General features: G+C 38.0%; 1 pseudogene; it reads left to right on the top strand.

The window, feature by feature from the left end:
* LOC108393010 (BTB/POZ domain-containing protein KCTD12-like) overlaps positions 1-12218 on the top strand; it is a 74594-nt pseudogene extending 62376 nt beyond the window's left edge.
* The last annotated feature ends 4833 nt before the right edge of the window (positions 12219-17051 follow it).

Here is a 17051-nt window from a genome sequence, read left to right as displayed (position 1 = left end):
CATCAAAATGGCCATCCTGCCCAAAGCAATATACAGATTCGATGCAATCCCTATCAAATTACCAACAGCTTTCTTCAATGAACTGGAACAAATAGTTCAAAAATTCATATGGAAACGTGAAAGACCCCGAATAGCTAAAGCAATCCTGAGAAGGAAGAATAAAGTGGGGGGAATCTCACTCCCCAACTTCAAACTCTACTACAAAGCCACAGTAATCAAGACAATTTGGTACTGGCACAAGAACAGAGCCACAGACCAATGGAACAGAATAGAGACTCCAAACATTAACCCAAACATATATGGTCAACTAATATTCGATAACGGGGCCACGGACATACAATGAGGAAATGACAGTCTCTTCAACAGATGGTGCTGGCAAAACTGGACAGCTACATGTAATAGAATGTAACTGGATCACTGTCTAACCCCATACACAAAAGTAAATTCGAAATGGATCAAAGACTTGAATGTCAGTCATGAAACCATAAAACTCTTAGAAAAAAACTTAGGCAAAAATCTCTTAGACATAAACATGAGTGACCTCTTCTTGAACATATCACCCGGGGCAAGGGAAACAAATGCAAAAATGAACAAATGGGACTATATCAAGCTGAGAAGCTTCTGTACAGCAAAGGACACCATCAATAGAACAAAAAGGTATACTACAGTATGGGAGAATATATTCGAAAATGACAGATCCAATAAAGGGTTGACATCCAAAATATATAAAGAGCTCACACACCTCAACAAACAAAAAGCAAATAATCCAATTAAAAAATGGGCAGAGGAGCTGAATAAACAGTTCTCTAAAGAAGAATTTCAGATGGCCAACACACACATGAAAAGATGCTCCACATCGCTTGTCATCAGAGAATTGCAAATTAAAACCACAATGAGATATCATCTCACACCAGTAAGGATGGCTACCATCCAAAAGACAAATAACAACGAATGTTGGCGAGGTTGTGGGGAAAGGGGAACCCTCCTACACTGCTGGTGGGAATGTAAATTAGTTCAACCATTGTGGAAGGCAGTATGGAGGTTCCTCAAAATGCTCAAAATTGAAATAGCATTTGACCCAGGAGTTTCACATCTAGGAATTTACCCTAAGAATGTAGCACTCCAGTTTGAAAAAGACAGATTCACCCCTATGTTTATCGCCGTACTATTTGCAATAGCCAAGATATGGAAGCAACCTAAATGTCCATCAGTAGATGATTGGATAAAGAAGAAGTGGTACATATACACAATGGAATGTTACACAGCCCTAAGAAAAAAACAAATCCTACCATTCGCAACAACATGGATGGAGCTAGAGGGTATTATGCTCAGTGAAATAAGCCAGGTGGAGAAAGACAAGTACCAAATGATCTAACTCATATGTGGAGTATAAGAACAAAAGAAAACTGAAGGATCAAAACAGCAGCAGAAGCACAGAACCCAAGAATGGACTAATAGTTACCAAAGGGGGGCATGGGGAGGGCTGTGCAACACAGAGAAGACAAGTAGTAATTTTACAGCATCTTAGTATGCAGATGGACAGTGACTGTGAATGGGGATATGGGGGGGGGACTTGGTGAAGGGGGGATCCTAGTAAACATAATGTCCTTCATGTAATTGTAGATTAATGATATCAAAATAAATTTAAAAAATAAATAAATAAATATAAAAAATAAAAAAATAAAAACAAACAAAAATAAACATTGGATTCGTTGTGTTATACTTAGCAAAATTATTTGAAGAAATCAGTTGTTGCATTAGCTACTTTCCTCATTGCCTTTGAAATATTGAAATGTAAAGTTAAACTTTTCTGAGCTTGCAGCTGGATTTGACGTCTCACAGTCTGATTTAAATGATTTACATTGCACATTGTGTCCTTTAACTTCCTCCTTTCAGATATGTTATTTCTTTGATTTGCTGAGGGGCGCTAACCCCAAGCCGTTATCAGCCTGTGGTTTATGTGCAGAAGAAAAGAAAGTGAGACATGTCAGTGTTCCCTAATGGCTGTATCCCAAACGAGCACCTCAAAAACTGAGGTATTATTAGATTAAATTAAAATTTTTGCTGCTTCTTAAGCAAGCCAGCTAAACTGGAAACACTGGGATGAAGGAGGGGAGAAGGGGGGCATATCTAAATATTTTTAGATGCAAAAGAGATTTTTACACTACAAATAAATGCAAAACAATAAAAGTCTTCCTGTTTGGGAAATATATCCTTCCTGACTTCATGTTATGATAATATACCAGGGTCTCTTTTTTTTGTTGTCATTAATCTACACTTATATGAGGAAAATTATGTTTACTAGCCTCCCCCCATCACCAAGTTCCCCCCACATACTCCATTGCAGTCATTGTCCATCAGCGTAGTAGGATGTTATAGAATCACTACTTGTCTTCTTTGTGTTGTACAGCCCTTCCCCATGCCTCCCCCCACATCATACATGCTTTTAAATCAGATATTTTTCATTGTTGGGGCGACTACATCCATTTTTATTTCCTTAAAATAATTTGAGATTCCTAGTTATCAGGAGTCATCTTACAGATAAATTTCAGAGCAAAAGTTTTATTTGTGTTTTAAAATATGTTTGTGGTTTTGCCATGGAAGGATGGCAGTTGAGGATTCACTACATTTCTAGTCCTCACTTTTCCCCTTTTGCTGATTTCCTGCAGAAATAAAGTTTTTGCCTTTAGAATTTACCTAAAAATTCTGTTCTGATATCAGAGGCAATAGAATATCCAGGTTTATTCGGCAAACTGAATGTGAGTCACAGGATTTTAGACTAACAGTTGATTTGGGCAAAAGTAACTCTAAAACAACAAGGAAGAAAAACTTGAAATAAGAAGGTTATACAATTTTACAGTACTTTTTCTTAATAGCTGCTTACTTGTGTTATAAAATGATTTTTTTGTACAATGGGGGGCATCTGTCATAATTTAATTGGTTTTTCAGGGAATGAATAACAGATTTTTTACACTTAGAAATATACAAAATCTAGTGTATTTACATTTCTTGTTCATATACTTACACATGTATTCAAGATAGGTTTCTGTAAGGGATTTCTACTTATGTACTGTGGGATTATGAAAGTAATGAGACTGATATCACATTTGCTTGATGGTGGTTTACTCATCATTAAATAATTGCTTACTGTAGGCTTAACTACTTGCTAGGCTCACAGTGCTGGGAACTCAGATTTTTTAAAAAGCAAGATTACTATATATCTTAGAAGTTATTTGGTACAGAAAATATATAAACAATTACAGTGTGCTGTAATAAGTGCTCCAAGAGATATTTCTAAACTGTAACAATGAGAAAATGAAGGGATGGAGTGGGCAGTTGTAGAGGGAATTTTATTTTAGAAGAATCATAATGGATCACCATGAGATATCTAGTGTCATAATCAACTCAGTGGATAGAAATCTTTAACTGCTTCCCCCAAGAAAAGCTAAGGGACCCAATGTAAACAACTACCCATTAAGCACTTACTATATGCTAGGCATTGTGTTAAGTATTTTATATGCTTTATATATACTTTCATTCTCATCCTATGAATTTTTTATTACATCTATTTTTCTGGATAGGGAAACTGAGCCTCAGATAGTGTAAGTAATTTGCCCAAATTTACCCAGACAGTAAATGACAGAGGTGGGATTCAAACTCAGATATACTCAAAGCTACAATGTTATGTCTCAAAAAGGACAAGGAAGTTGGGTGTAGGTAGAGCAAAAGACGACATTGCAGACAGAAAGAATAATAAGTTTAAGGCATGTGGATATGAAAAAGTGAATAAGGCTGCTGAACTGGTTTCACATTCAGTGTGGCTAAAGTTTAGAATCATTTTGAGGGTACCAAAGGAGAAGATGGTAGGAATGAAAGCCCAAGAACAAAGCAAAGATAAAATTGTGGAACTTTTCCTGTACTGCACTTATTATGTTTGAACTTCTTCCTGAGGACTTTGAGAAACCTTTGACAGTATTTGTGCAAGGAGGGTCATAATCAGTTTTACATTTGAGAAAAATTATTCTAGTTGTAATATGAAGGGTAAGTTAGTGAGTGGAGACTAAAAGAAATAGTGAGGAATTATAGTGGAGTGTGTATCTTCTTATTTCTCTGAGAAATGGGGATTGAAATAGTATTTTCCTCATTGGATTATTAGAAATATTAAATAAGTTACCACATGAAGAGGGATCAGAAAAGGACTGAAATATAGTAGGTGCTTCATAAATGTTAGCTATTGCTATTATTTATATTATCACTACTATTGTTATTATATGACGTAAAAGAGTAGGAAACCATTTGATTAAAAATTAACTGAAATTTTCAAGTTTAATATAGAAATATGAGGAAAAGGCTAACCTTAGTTGGGATTTGAATTGCTCTTGAAGTCAAGACAGTGGAATAAGGCTTTCCAGAAGGAGAAAAGGTAAACAAAAATGAATATATCATGGGCAGATGACAATGACTACACCATTTTTGTACATGTAAAGAAGAATTGAAAGAGTAGTTGAAAGAGTAGTTAAGAACATGGACACTGATGTCCTACTACTTGAGTTTGAATACCAGCTCAGCCACTTATTAGTTCTATGTTGGGTAAGCTGTCTACCAGTTTTCTCACTGGCAAAATGGAATAATGATAGCACCCACTTCACTGTCTAAGAACAAGGCTGGCACATAGTAAGTCCTATGTAGTGTTAGGTATTGTTATCATTAAAGAGAGGAAAGGAATAGCTTATAGATAGCTTTGAACTCCAGGGTAAATGGTTTTGATTTTATCCATAGGCAAACTGGAAACACTGAATATTTCTATACAGAGAAGAAGGTGATATTATAACTGATCTGGTAATAGTATATAGGATGTTTTGGGGAGGGTAGATGGTAGTTGTGAATGGATCACAACCAGAGATGGACAGGTACATATGGAGATAAATTAGTGCAAAATGAAGAACAGGGAGCTGCAATGATAACAATGTGTATGTAAGAGACATGATAATGTCTACGTTAGTAAATATTTCAACTAGAAATATGAATGAAGATGATGAATAAGTCAATAAAATGATCTTAAATTTCTAGAGTTTCTAAATTTCGAGGTTGGATGACGGAAAATTGCAGTACCACTGACTGGAAAAAAAAAGTCAGAAAATGTGACCAACATGTTTAGATTGGAAAAATAGAGCAGAAATAATTAATAACAACTTAAATTTTACAAAACACTTTCACATGAGCATGGTTTTGAATAGGCCGAATTTAAGGTGCTTCCAGGACATTCAGTAAGTAGAGGCCAGGATCTGGGAATCATACATGTAAAGGTAATAGTTTAAACAGCTTAAAAGGATGAGTTCTCTGAGGGAGAGATTGGAGACTGAAGAACACATTTCTGAGGCTTGCACATTCATTATTTAGGATGATTTGAGAAGGGAGAGAAGACAGTGACAGAGATGAAATTGAAAAGGATCACGAGGTAGGAAGAGACTCAGGAATGTCTAAGACTACCATGCCTAAGGGTGGGAAGATTTTTCATGAATAAGTATGACCAATGGTGTTAAATGCTGCAGAGATAAAAGAGAACAGGGAGTAAAAAAATGTGATGAGTATGCCATATTTCATGTTGGAAACAGTGGTTCTAGTAAGGTGGTAGGGGAAAGAGTTAGAATGTAAGAGGTAAGGAATGATTGAACAGGGAGAATGTTGTGAGTTATGGTCTTACAATGGTTGCCTATATTCTTTATTTTATAAACAATTTTCTAATAATGCAATGAGGTATCACTTTACACCCAATAGAGTGGAAAACAATTAGAAGTCTAGATAGTGCCAAATCATGGTATGAATGTGATGATTAAGTAGGAATATAGACAAGAGACGTTTTAGAGAGCATTTAGAGAGCATTTTAGAGAGCATTACTTAGTCAAGTTAGGTATATGCATATCATTGCCAGATATATAGTCTAAAAATGTTCTTTCACACAACTATAGAGTTGTTGTACAAGAGTGTAAGTTGGAGTAGAAACTTAGAAGCATTCTGGAAGCCATTTTCTGGGAGGGTGTAAAAGATGATGAATGCATACCACAGGTTATTATGCCACAATTAGAAACAGGGAATTAAATATACACATAATAACATGCAGGGATATGAGTAATAGAGTGCTGAGAGTGAAAAAGTATAATTGAAAACTGAAATATATAATACAATGACATATATATCTATTTAAAACAACAAAACCCATTTCTCAAGAACATATGCACAAAGATACATACTAAACATATCAGGGACAGAAATGAGAATGGAATGCGAGGATAAAATGGAATAACCAAATAAACATGACAAAAGAGTGGTTCATGCAAGGACTGTGATAACATGCCATGAATTGAGGTGTGTGATCATTTGATACATTCTATATTCTGAAGAACATTAAATAAACTTTGCAAACCCAAGTCATGTACAACTTTTTGTGCTGCCATTCTTAGATTAGAAATAGTTAATTAGCAAAAAAAATAGTTTATTTGATTTTCTTGGTATGTAGTTCATATGAATGAAGAAAATTAGTGATTATAAATAGAACCTTCATACTGCAAACTTTAGAACCACTGTCGTTTACTTCCACAAATCAATATAGCCATGCTGGAGAAATCATGTTGTACTAAACCAAGTGAGGATTTCAGTCATCTCCCTGAGATTATTGAACTCGATGTAGGTGGACAGGTATACATCACCCACTGTCCTACTTTGGACAACATTCCTGGATCCCTGCTCTGAGAAATGTTCAGAGAAAATAATCTTTCTCCCTTATCCAGGACAGCAAAGGAAAATTCTTTTTAGACCAAGATGGTTTCCTCTTCTGCTATATACTAGACTACATGAGAGACCAGCAGCTAGTGTTTCCTGACCACTTTCTGGAGTGTGGCTGGCCCCAGAGAGAAGCGCAACACTTCAAATTATCAATATGGTCAAGATGTTGACTCCTAAAATCAAGCAACTCAATTCAGTAGCCAATAATCTATGCCAAAGTGATCTAGAAGAGCTGTCGCCCAACATTGACACCACATGTAATCTCTCTTCAAGTTAATACCATCCAAGTTAGTGGTCCTGATAATCCCCGCCACCAGTTTATAAAGGAAACACTGGTTCTGAACTCAAAAAGGCAGCTTTCATCAATATTGGCTATCAAGTCTCCTATACTTAGTCGGGATATCCAAACAGATACCAGATCCTGCTGCATCACTCAAGTCAAGGTATGTGGTAAGATATCATTGGCCAAAGAAGTGTTGGATGATACAGTTGTTTTATCCTTCTGTTTTTTATTAAGGTATCATAGATATACAATCTTATGAAAGTTTCATATGAGCAACATTGTGGTTTCAACATTCACCCATATAATCAAGTCCCCCCATACCCTATTGCAGTCAAAGTCCATCAGCATAGTAAGATTCTATAGAGACACTACTGGTTTTCTCCATACTATACTGCTTTCCCCATGACCCACCTACATTATGTGTGCTAATCATGATGCCCCTTAACCCCCTTCTCCTTCTCTCCCCATCCACCCTCCCCAACCCCATTGATAAATGCTTGTTCCTTCTTGGAGTCGTCTGTGAGTTTGCTCCTATTTTGTTCCTTCAGTTTTGCTTTGTTGTTACACTCCACATATGAGTAAAATCATTTGTACTTGTCTTTCTCCACCTGGCTTATGTCAATGATCATAATACCCTCTAGCTTCATCCATGTTGTTGCAAATGGTAGGATCTGTTTCTTTCTTATGGCTGTATAGTATTCCATTGTGTATATGTACCACCTCTTCTTTATCCATTCATCTATTGATGGACACTTAGATTGCTTCCATATCTTGGCTATTGTAAATAGTGCTGTGATAAACATAGGAGTACATATGTCTTTTTGATTTAGGGATTTTGTTTTCTTCAGATAAAGTCCTAGGAGAGGAATTACTGGGTCAAATAGTATTTCTATTTTTAGTTTTTTGAGGAACCTCCATATTGATTTCAACAATGGTGGAACTAACTTACATTCCCACCAGAAATATACGAGGGTGACTCTTTCTCTGCATCTTCATGAGCATTTGTTGTTCCTTGTCTTTGCATGTCAGCCATCCTAACTGGTGTGAGGTGATGTCTCATTGTGGTTTTAATTTGCACTTCACTAATAATTAACAATGTGGAGCATGTTTTCATGGGCCTGTTGGCCATCTGAATTTCTTCTTTTGAGAAGTGTATGTTCAGATCCTCTGCCCAGTTTTAATTGGGTTATTTGCTTTTTGGGTGTGTGAAATCTTAATATATTTTGGATGTGAACCACTTATCAGATATGTCATTTATGAATATATTCTCCCATAGAATAGGATGCCTTTTTGTTCTGCTGATGGTGTCCTTTGCTGTACAGAAGGTTTTAGGTTGATGCAGTGCCATTTGATCATTTTTGCTTTTGTTTTCCCATGCCTGAGGAGATGTGTTCAGGAAAAGTTGCTCATGTATATATTCAAGAGATTTTTGCCTATGCTTTCTTCTAAGAGTTTTATGGTTTCATGACTTACATACAGGTCTTTGATCCATTTTGACTTTACTTTTGTGTATAGAGTTAGACAATAATTGAGTTTCATTCTCTAACATGTAGCTGTTGAGGTTTGCCAACACCAGTTGTTGAAGAAGCTGTCAGTTACCCATTGTATATGCATGGCTCCTTTATCATATATTAATAGACAGTATATGCTTGGATTTATATCTGGGCTCTCTATTCTGTTCCATTGATCTATGGGTCTGTTCTTGTGCCAGTGCCAAATTGTTTTGATTACTGTAGGTTCACAGTAAAGCTTGAAGTTGGGGAGTGTAACCCCCCCAGCTTTATTCTTCATTCTCAAGGTTGCTTTGGCAATTCAGGGTCTTCAGTAGTTCCATTTGAATTTTAGAACTATTTATTCAAGTTAATTGAGCAATGCTGTTGGTATTTGATAGGGATTGCATTGAATTTGTAGATTGCTTTTGGCAGGATGGCCATTTTGACAATATAAATTCTTCCTATCCATGACCAAGGGATGTATTTCCATTTACTGGTGTCCTTTTAAATTTCCCTCATGAGTGTTTTGTGGTTTTCAGGGAATAGGTTTTTCACCTCCTTGATAAGTTTATACCTAGGTATTTTATTCTTTTGATTCAAATGTAAGTGGAGTTGTTTTCCTGATTTCTCTATCTGTTAGGTCATCATTAGTATATAGGTATGCAACAGATTTCTGTGCATTAATTTTGTAACCTGTAACTTTCCTGGATTCAGTTATTAGTTCTTGTCATTTTGGAATGGATTCTTAAGGGTTTTTATGTACAATATAATGTCATCTGCAAACTGTGACAGTTTAACTTCTTCCTTACCAATATGGATGCCTTTTATTTCTTTTTGTTGTCTAATTGCCATGGCTAGGATCTCCAGGACTATGTTGAATAAAAGTGAAGAGAGTGGGCAACCTTGTCTTATTCATGAACTTAGAGGAAAGGCTTTCAGCTTTTTGCTGTTAAGTATGATGTTGGCTGTGGGTTTATCATACATGGCCTTTATTATGTTGAGGTACTTGCTCTCTATACCCCTTTTGTTGAGAGTTTTTATCATGAATGGATGTTGAACTTTGTCAAATGCTTTTTCAGCATCTACTGAGATGATCATGTGGTTTTTGTCTTTTTGTTAATGTAGTGTATGATGTTGATGGATTTTTGAATATTGTGCCCTCCTTGCATCCCTGGAATAAATCCTACTTAATCATGATGGATGATTTTTTGATATATTTTTAAATTTGATTTGCTAATATTTTGATGAGTATTTTTGCATCTATATTAATCACAGACATTGGTGTGTAATTTTCTCTTTTCGTGGTGTCTTTGGTTTTGGTATTAGAGTTCTGCTGTCCTCATAGAATGCGTTTGGAATTATTCCTTCCTCTTCTACTTTTTGGAAAAGTTTAAGGTAGGTGTGCATTAGATCTTCTCTGAATGTTTGACAGAATTCAGTGTTGATGCCATCTGGTCCAGGGTTTTTTTCTTAGGTAGCTTTTTTAAACCAATTCAATTTGATTGCTGGTAATTGTTCTGTTCAGAGTTTCTGTGTCTTCCTGGGTCAGCCTTCAAAGGTTGTATTTTTCTAGAAAGTTTTCCATTTCTTCTGGGTCGTCCAACTTGTTGGCATATAATTTTTCATAGTCTCTAATAATTATTCATATTTCCATGGTGTGTGTTGTGATTTTTTCTTTTTTATTTCTGATTCTGTTATGTGTGTAGACTCTTTTTTTCCTGATAAGTCTGGCTAGGTGTTTATCTATTTTGTTTATTTTCTCAAAGAACCAGCTCTTAGTTTCATTGATTATTTCTATTGTTTTACTCTTCTCGATTTTTATTTCTGCTCTGATATTTATTATGCCCCATCTTCTACTAACGTTAGGTCTCATTTATTATTTGTCTAGTTCATTAATTGTGAGTTTCGACTGTTCATATGGGATTGTTCTTCTTTCCTGATGTAGGCCTGTATTTCAATATACTTCCCATAGCACGGCCTTTGCTGTGTCCCACAGATTTTGTGGTGTTGAATTGTTATTGTCATTTGTCTCCATATATTGCTCAATCTCTATTTTTATTTGGTCATAGATCCACTGATTATTTAGGAGCATGTTGTTAAGCCTCCGTGTGTTTGTGGGCATTTTTGTTTTCTTCACATAATTTATTTCTAGTTTCATACCTTTGTAGTCTGAGAAGCTGGTTTTCACAAATTCAATCCTGAATTTATGGAGGCCCTTTTTGTGACATAGTATGTGACCTATTTTGGAAAGTGTGCAATGTGCAAGTGAGAAGAATGTGTATCCTCCTACTTGGGTGGAATGTTCTGTAGATATCTGTTAGGTACATCTGTTCTAATGTATTGTTCAATTCCTCCATCTCCTTACTTATTTACTGTCTGGTTGATTTGTCCTTGGGTTGAGTGATGTGTTGAATTCTCCTAAAATAACTGCATTGCATTCTATTTCCAGCTTTCGTTCTGTTAGTATTTGTTTCACATATTTATATGCTCCTATGTTGGGTGTATCAATATTTATAATGATTGTATCCTCTTTTTGAACTGACCCCCTTAACATTCTGTAATGTCCTTGTCTCCTGTTACTTTCTCAGTTTTGAAGTCTATTTTCTCTGATACAAGCATTGCAACTACTACTTTTTCTCCCTATTATTTGCATGGAATATCATTTCCATCCCTTCACTTTTAGTGTGTGTATGTCTTTAAGTTTGAAGTCTCTTGTAGGCAGCATATGGATTCATCTTGGTTTTTTTATCCATTCTGTTACTCTGTGTCTTTTGATTGGTGCATGTGTCCATTTATATTTAGGGTAGTTACTAATAGATATGTACTTACTGCCATTGCAGGCTTTATATTCATGGTTACCAAAGGTTCAAGGGCAGTTTCTTTACTATCTAAGTCTAACTTAACTTGCTTTTTATGCTATTTCAAACACAATCTAAAGATTCTTTTTTTCTCCCTTGTTTTTCTTCCTCCTCCACTCTTTATATATTAGGTGTCATATTCTGTACTGTTTCCCTGATTGACTTTGTGGGTAGTTGATTTAATTTTACATTTCATTAGTAACTAATTGTTCTACTTACTTTACTGTGGTTTTATTTTCTCTTATGATATATATTTAGCCCTAGAAGCACTTCCATTTAGAGCGGTCCCTTTAAAATACACTGTAGAGACTTTGTGGGATGTGAATTCCCTCAACTTTGCTTATCTGGGAATTGTTTAATCCCTGCTTCAAATTTAAATGATATTTAAATGATAATCTTGCTAGATAGAGTATTCTTAGTTCGACGCCCTTCTGCTTCATTGCATTAAATATGTCATGCCACTCCCTTCTGGCCTGTAAGATTTCTGTTGAGAAGTCTGCTGAAAACCTGAATGGTTTTCCTTTGTATGTGATCTTTTTTCTCTCTCTGGATGCTTTTAATATTTTCTGTTTGCAGGTGCTCTTAATGAGAGCAGAAACCCTAAACATCCTCCTGAGCAGTATACTTCTCTATTTTACCTCACATTCAACTTTCTGGAACAAGCCTTTGACAAATTAGCTGATATTACCCTCCATATGGTAGCATGCAACTCCGCTGGCACCTGCATGGTCACCCATGAAGAGACAGATAGATGACAAGATTTGAACCTCCTCTACAGAATATGTTTTCTGCCATGAATGACACTAAAAAAAGAAACTCGACCAGTAAACACAAACTAAAAAATCCAACTCTCTCTCCCTTCTTTCTTCCTGGACAACTAACTCTTTTAGAAATAAACATTACCTTTAGTTCTAACAATGACACACCTTTCACCATAACCAGATGAACCTTCTTTGGTACCTTCTTCTTACACATCATATCATTCCATCTGGCTTTCAACCTGCCTTGGATGTCATTTCAGGACAAGGACTCAATGTGTAAGCATATGTACATGCACATCACTGTAGATAGTGGAGATATATTTTTTGAATCACTGCAGTTATATAATGCCACAAGATTTAATTAGTTGAAGATGCTAAGTTATGATTCCCAAAATAGTTTTCAGCACCACATCCTGGACTTGCTTATATATGTCTTTCATTTTTACTCATCTGAGGAAAGCCCTGTATATACTTATTCTGAACTAGAGAACCCTAGAGTATATGTGAATATGCTTTATAAACTGTTATTGCTATTGTTCTCATCTGGACTCAGTGGAAGAAAGTGGCAGGAGTCCTTCAACTTGTTCATAGAAAGGTCAATCAATTCTAAAATTATTAATTATTCTTATCAGAAGGTAAATGTAAAGAGAGCAGTCAATACAAGTAATTATTTCCAAGAATGAAAGGCTTAGCACTTTGTGGATAAAACAAGAGTTCCTGTTGCCAGGATTCTGACCTGGCCCTGATTGGCTAGCTCACTGCACACCTGTGGGCAATACATGGCTGATGACTCTTTTATACAAAGAGATCTGCCCAGTGCTCTGGGTGTGACATCTGCAAGGCTGCAGGATGGAGTGGTGGCAGCACCGAGGACAGAAGCCCACAGGATGGCTGTGTGGGACAACTGTGTAGAGATGCCCAGAGGATGTCTATACAGGCAGGGAGGCCCAGAGGATGGCTGTGCAGGCAGAGAGCCCTGGATGATGGCTGCGTGGGCAGAGGGGCCCAGAAAACCGCTGTGTGGGATGGCTGTGCAGGCAGAGAGGCGTATAGGATGGCTGTGTGGACAGAGGGGCCCAGAGGATGGCTGTCTTGGCAGATGAACCCAGAGGCAGAGACTGGTTTGCTGCATGCAGACTCACTCTGAGTGAATGGGATTTTAGTAACTGACCTGCCACCTGGAAATAAAGTTAGGTATAACTTTTTCACCCCAAGAACGTTTTGTTGTCAATTTCTTTGGTCACATTGAATCCATAGAGAACTTGCCTGGGGCTAAAACGCATTGGCAAGACAATTGGCGAAAGATGGCATGGTTCATTGTTGACCAAGGAAAAAGACAGGCTGCTCTTATGGGAGGGGTGCTTCAGTGTGCTGCACCTGTGAATGGGTATGTGGTCTGAGGTGGCTTGCCTCCTACAGGACTGGGACCCACCCCAGTGCTGGAGACAAGTGGAGGTGACACCTAAGGCAGTAGGGGTGGCTCTTGGTATAGTAAGCAGATCCTTTGATAGGCAGAGTGCCCGGGAGGCAGTGGAGACTGTGGGTTGGCTGCTGCTCACAGAATTAAAAATGTCTACAGAGGAGAGCCAAGAAATGGCAGCACAAGATCACGAGCTGCAAACTTCTGTGGATTCCCTGAAGAAGGAGATGACATTGATGCAAGAGGAGGCAGCATGAGAGCGCTGGAAGCTAGGTGCCATTAGAGATGAGATGGCAGTGCTGCCAGGTGTTCTGAAGGAGGAAGAGGACTTCAAGGAAAAAGACAAACTCCTGAAGGAAGTACAGGCAGAGGTGGCATGAAAACATTAGCTGTGAAGCATTGAGCCAAAGGTAAGAGAGCTGCTGAAGGAGGAGCCAAGATGGAAGCATGAGTAGGGCAGCAGAAATCTCCCCCCAAAACCATATATATTTTTGAAAATACAACAAATACAACTATTCCTAAAAGAGAGACCAGAGGATACAGTACAACAGCCAGGCTACATCTAAATCTACAAGAACTCAGCACCTAATGAAGGGTGTAAGATAAAAGCTGTGGCACAGTGAGACCTGAGTGCTCATCCTGGCAGGAGGAAAGGAGCTGGAGTGGGGAGGGAGTGGAAGCCCAGGACTGCTAAATAACCAGCCCTAGTAATCTGCACTGGGAGCACAGACACACATTGCATGGTGTGCTGGATATTAGAGAAACAGAAAAGTAAAATCTGCGAGTGGTCCCCGCAGCTGGCTCCCCTGGGACAAAAGAAAAGCAAGTGCTTTTAAAAAGTCTTAAAAGGACAGGGGCCTCACAGCTGAACAGAATTATCCCAACACACTTGGACCAGCAGGCTGGGAATCCTGATGAACTCCAGGTGGCCCAGCCCCCTGGGAGGCAACACAGCCCTGAAGCCTCTCACAGTGAAAAGCAGCATGCCATTCATTCTGCATCCCATGCAGCCCCACTAAAGTGGCCAGTAGCCTGAGGGCAGCCACATCCACAGAAGCCACCCTGAGTCTCCTCCCAGCATGCAGCCACCCAGAACAGTACCAGGGACACTGCCAGCATGCAGCTGCCCAGCACAGACAGAGGAAGCAGGGGCAAGGCACGAAGGGGCACTGTTCTCACAGAAGATGACACCCGGCATGCCTGTCTCTCCCCACAGGGATCTGGGCTGCCCCAAGGGATGCTCCCGGTGTGCAGGGAACAGACACAGGCAGCAGAGAGAGGCAGAGCAACCAGCAAGCAGGAAGCAACTTTGTTCTCCCAGCTGACACACATGCTACCTGCCCACAACTACCTCTATCACCATGAAAAGGCAGAAGAATTTGGTCCAGTCCAGAAAAACCCAGACAACACCCAAGAGAGAGCCTGGGGAGACAGATATAACCAATCTTCCAGGAAAAGAATTCAAAATAAAGGTCATAACCATGCGGATGGACCTGCAGAGAAATATGCAAGAGCTAAATGATCAAGTTAGGAGGGAGAATACAGAAATCAAACAATATCTGGAAGCACTTAAGAGCAGACTGGATGAGGTGCAAGAGGCTGTTAATGGAATAGAAATCAGAGAACAGGAATACAGAGAAGCTGAGGCAGAGAGTGATAAAAGGATTTCCAGGAATGAAAGAATATAAAGAGAACTGTGTGACCAATCCAAGCAGAACAATATTCACATTATAGGGGTGCCAGAATAAGAAGAGAGAGAGAAAAGGATTGAAACTGTCTTTGAACAAATAATTGCTGAAAACTTCCCCAACCTGGAGGAGGAAATAGTCTCTCAGACAATGGAAGCCCACAGATCTCCCAACACAAGGGACTCAAGGAGGACAGGATCAAGACATATAATAATTAAAATGGCAAGGATGACAGGCAAGGACAGAGTATTAAAGGCAGCTAGAGAGAGGAAAAAGGTCACCTACAATGGAAAACCCATCAGGCTATTATCAGATATCTCAGCAGAAACCTTACAGGCCAGGAGACAATGGCATGATATATTTAATGCAATGAAACAGAAGGGGCTTGAGCCAAGGATACTGTATCCAGCACGATTATCATTTAAATATGAAGGAGGGATTAAACAGTTCCCAGATAAGCAAAAGTTGAGGGAATTTGCCTCCCACAAACCACCTCTACAGGATATTTTAAAGGGACTGCTGTAGATGGAAGCACACCTAAGGCTAAATAAATGTCACCAGAGAAAATAAAATCACACTGAAGAAAGCAGACCAATCAAATACAAACTAAAGGCAAAAATATAAAATCAACTATTCACAAAAGCAGTCAAAGGAAACACAAAAGATTACAGAATAAAACACTTAACATAAATAATGGAGGGGGAGGATTAAGAAGGGAGATAAATAAAGAATCATCACACTCTGTTTATAATAGCTTAAAAAGCTAGTTAAGTTAGAGGGTTAGATAGTAAAGAAGCTACCCTTGGAACTTTGGTAACCACGAATCTAAAGCGTGCAATGGCAATAAGTACATATCTTTCAATAATCACCGTAAATGTGAATGGACTGAATGTACCAATCAAAAGACACAGAGTAACAGAATAGTTTAAAAAGCAAGACCCATCTATATGCTGGTTACAAGAGATTCACCTCAAGTGCAAAGACATACACAGACTAAAAGACAAGGGAGGGAAAAACATATCTCATTCAAACAATAGGGAGAAAAAAGCAGGTGTTGCAGTACTAGTATCAGACAAAATAGACTTCAAAACAAAGAAAGTAACAAGAGATAAATAAGGACATTACATAATGATAAAGGGGTCAGTCCAACAAGAGGATATAAACATAAATATATATGCACCCAATACAGGAGCACCAATATATGTGAAACAAATACTAACAGAATTAAAGGAGGAAATAAAATGCAATGCATTCATTCTAGGAGACTTCAACACACCACTCACTGCAAAGGACAGATAACAGCAGACAGAAAATAAGTAAGGACACAGAAGCACTGAACAACAAACTAGAACAGATAGACCTAACACACATCTACAGAACTCTACACCCAAAAGCAACAGGATAAACATTCTTCTCAAGTGCACATGGAACATTTTCCAGAATAGAACACATACTAGGCCACAAAAAGAGCCTCAGTAAATTCCAAAAGATTGAAATTCTACCAACCATCTTGTCAGACCACAAAGGTATAAAACTAGAAATAAATTCTACAAGGAAAACAAAAAGACTCACAAACACATGGAGGCTTAACAACCTGCTCCTAAATAATCAATGGATCAATGACCAAATTAAAATACAGATCAAGCAATATATGGAGGCAAATGAAAACAGCAGCACAAACACCCAAATTCTGTGGGATGCAGCGAACACAGTTCTAAGAGGAAAGTATATAGCAATCCAGGCCTATTTAAAGAAGGAAGAACAA

The sequence above is a fragment of the Manis javanica genome, chromosome X, assembly GCF_040802235.1.
Source record: "Manis javanica isolate MJ-LG chromosome X, MJ_LKY, whole genome shotgun sequence".
Classification (NCBI taxonomy): domain Eukaryota; kingdom Metazoa; phylum Chordata; class Mammalia; order Pholidota; family Manidae; genus Manis; species Manis javanica.
The sequence above is the reverse complement of the archived record's forward strand: the minus strand, read 5'-3'. Positions and strand labels throughout refer to the sequence as shown.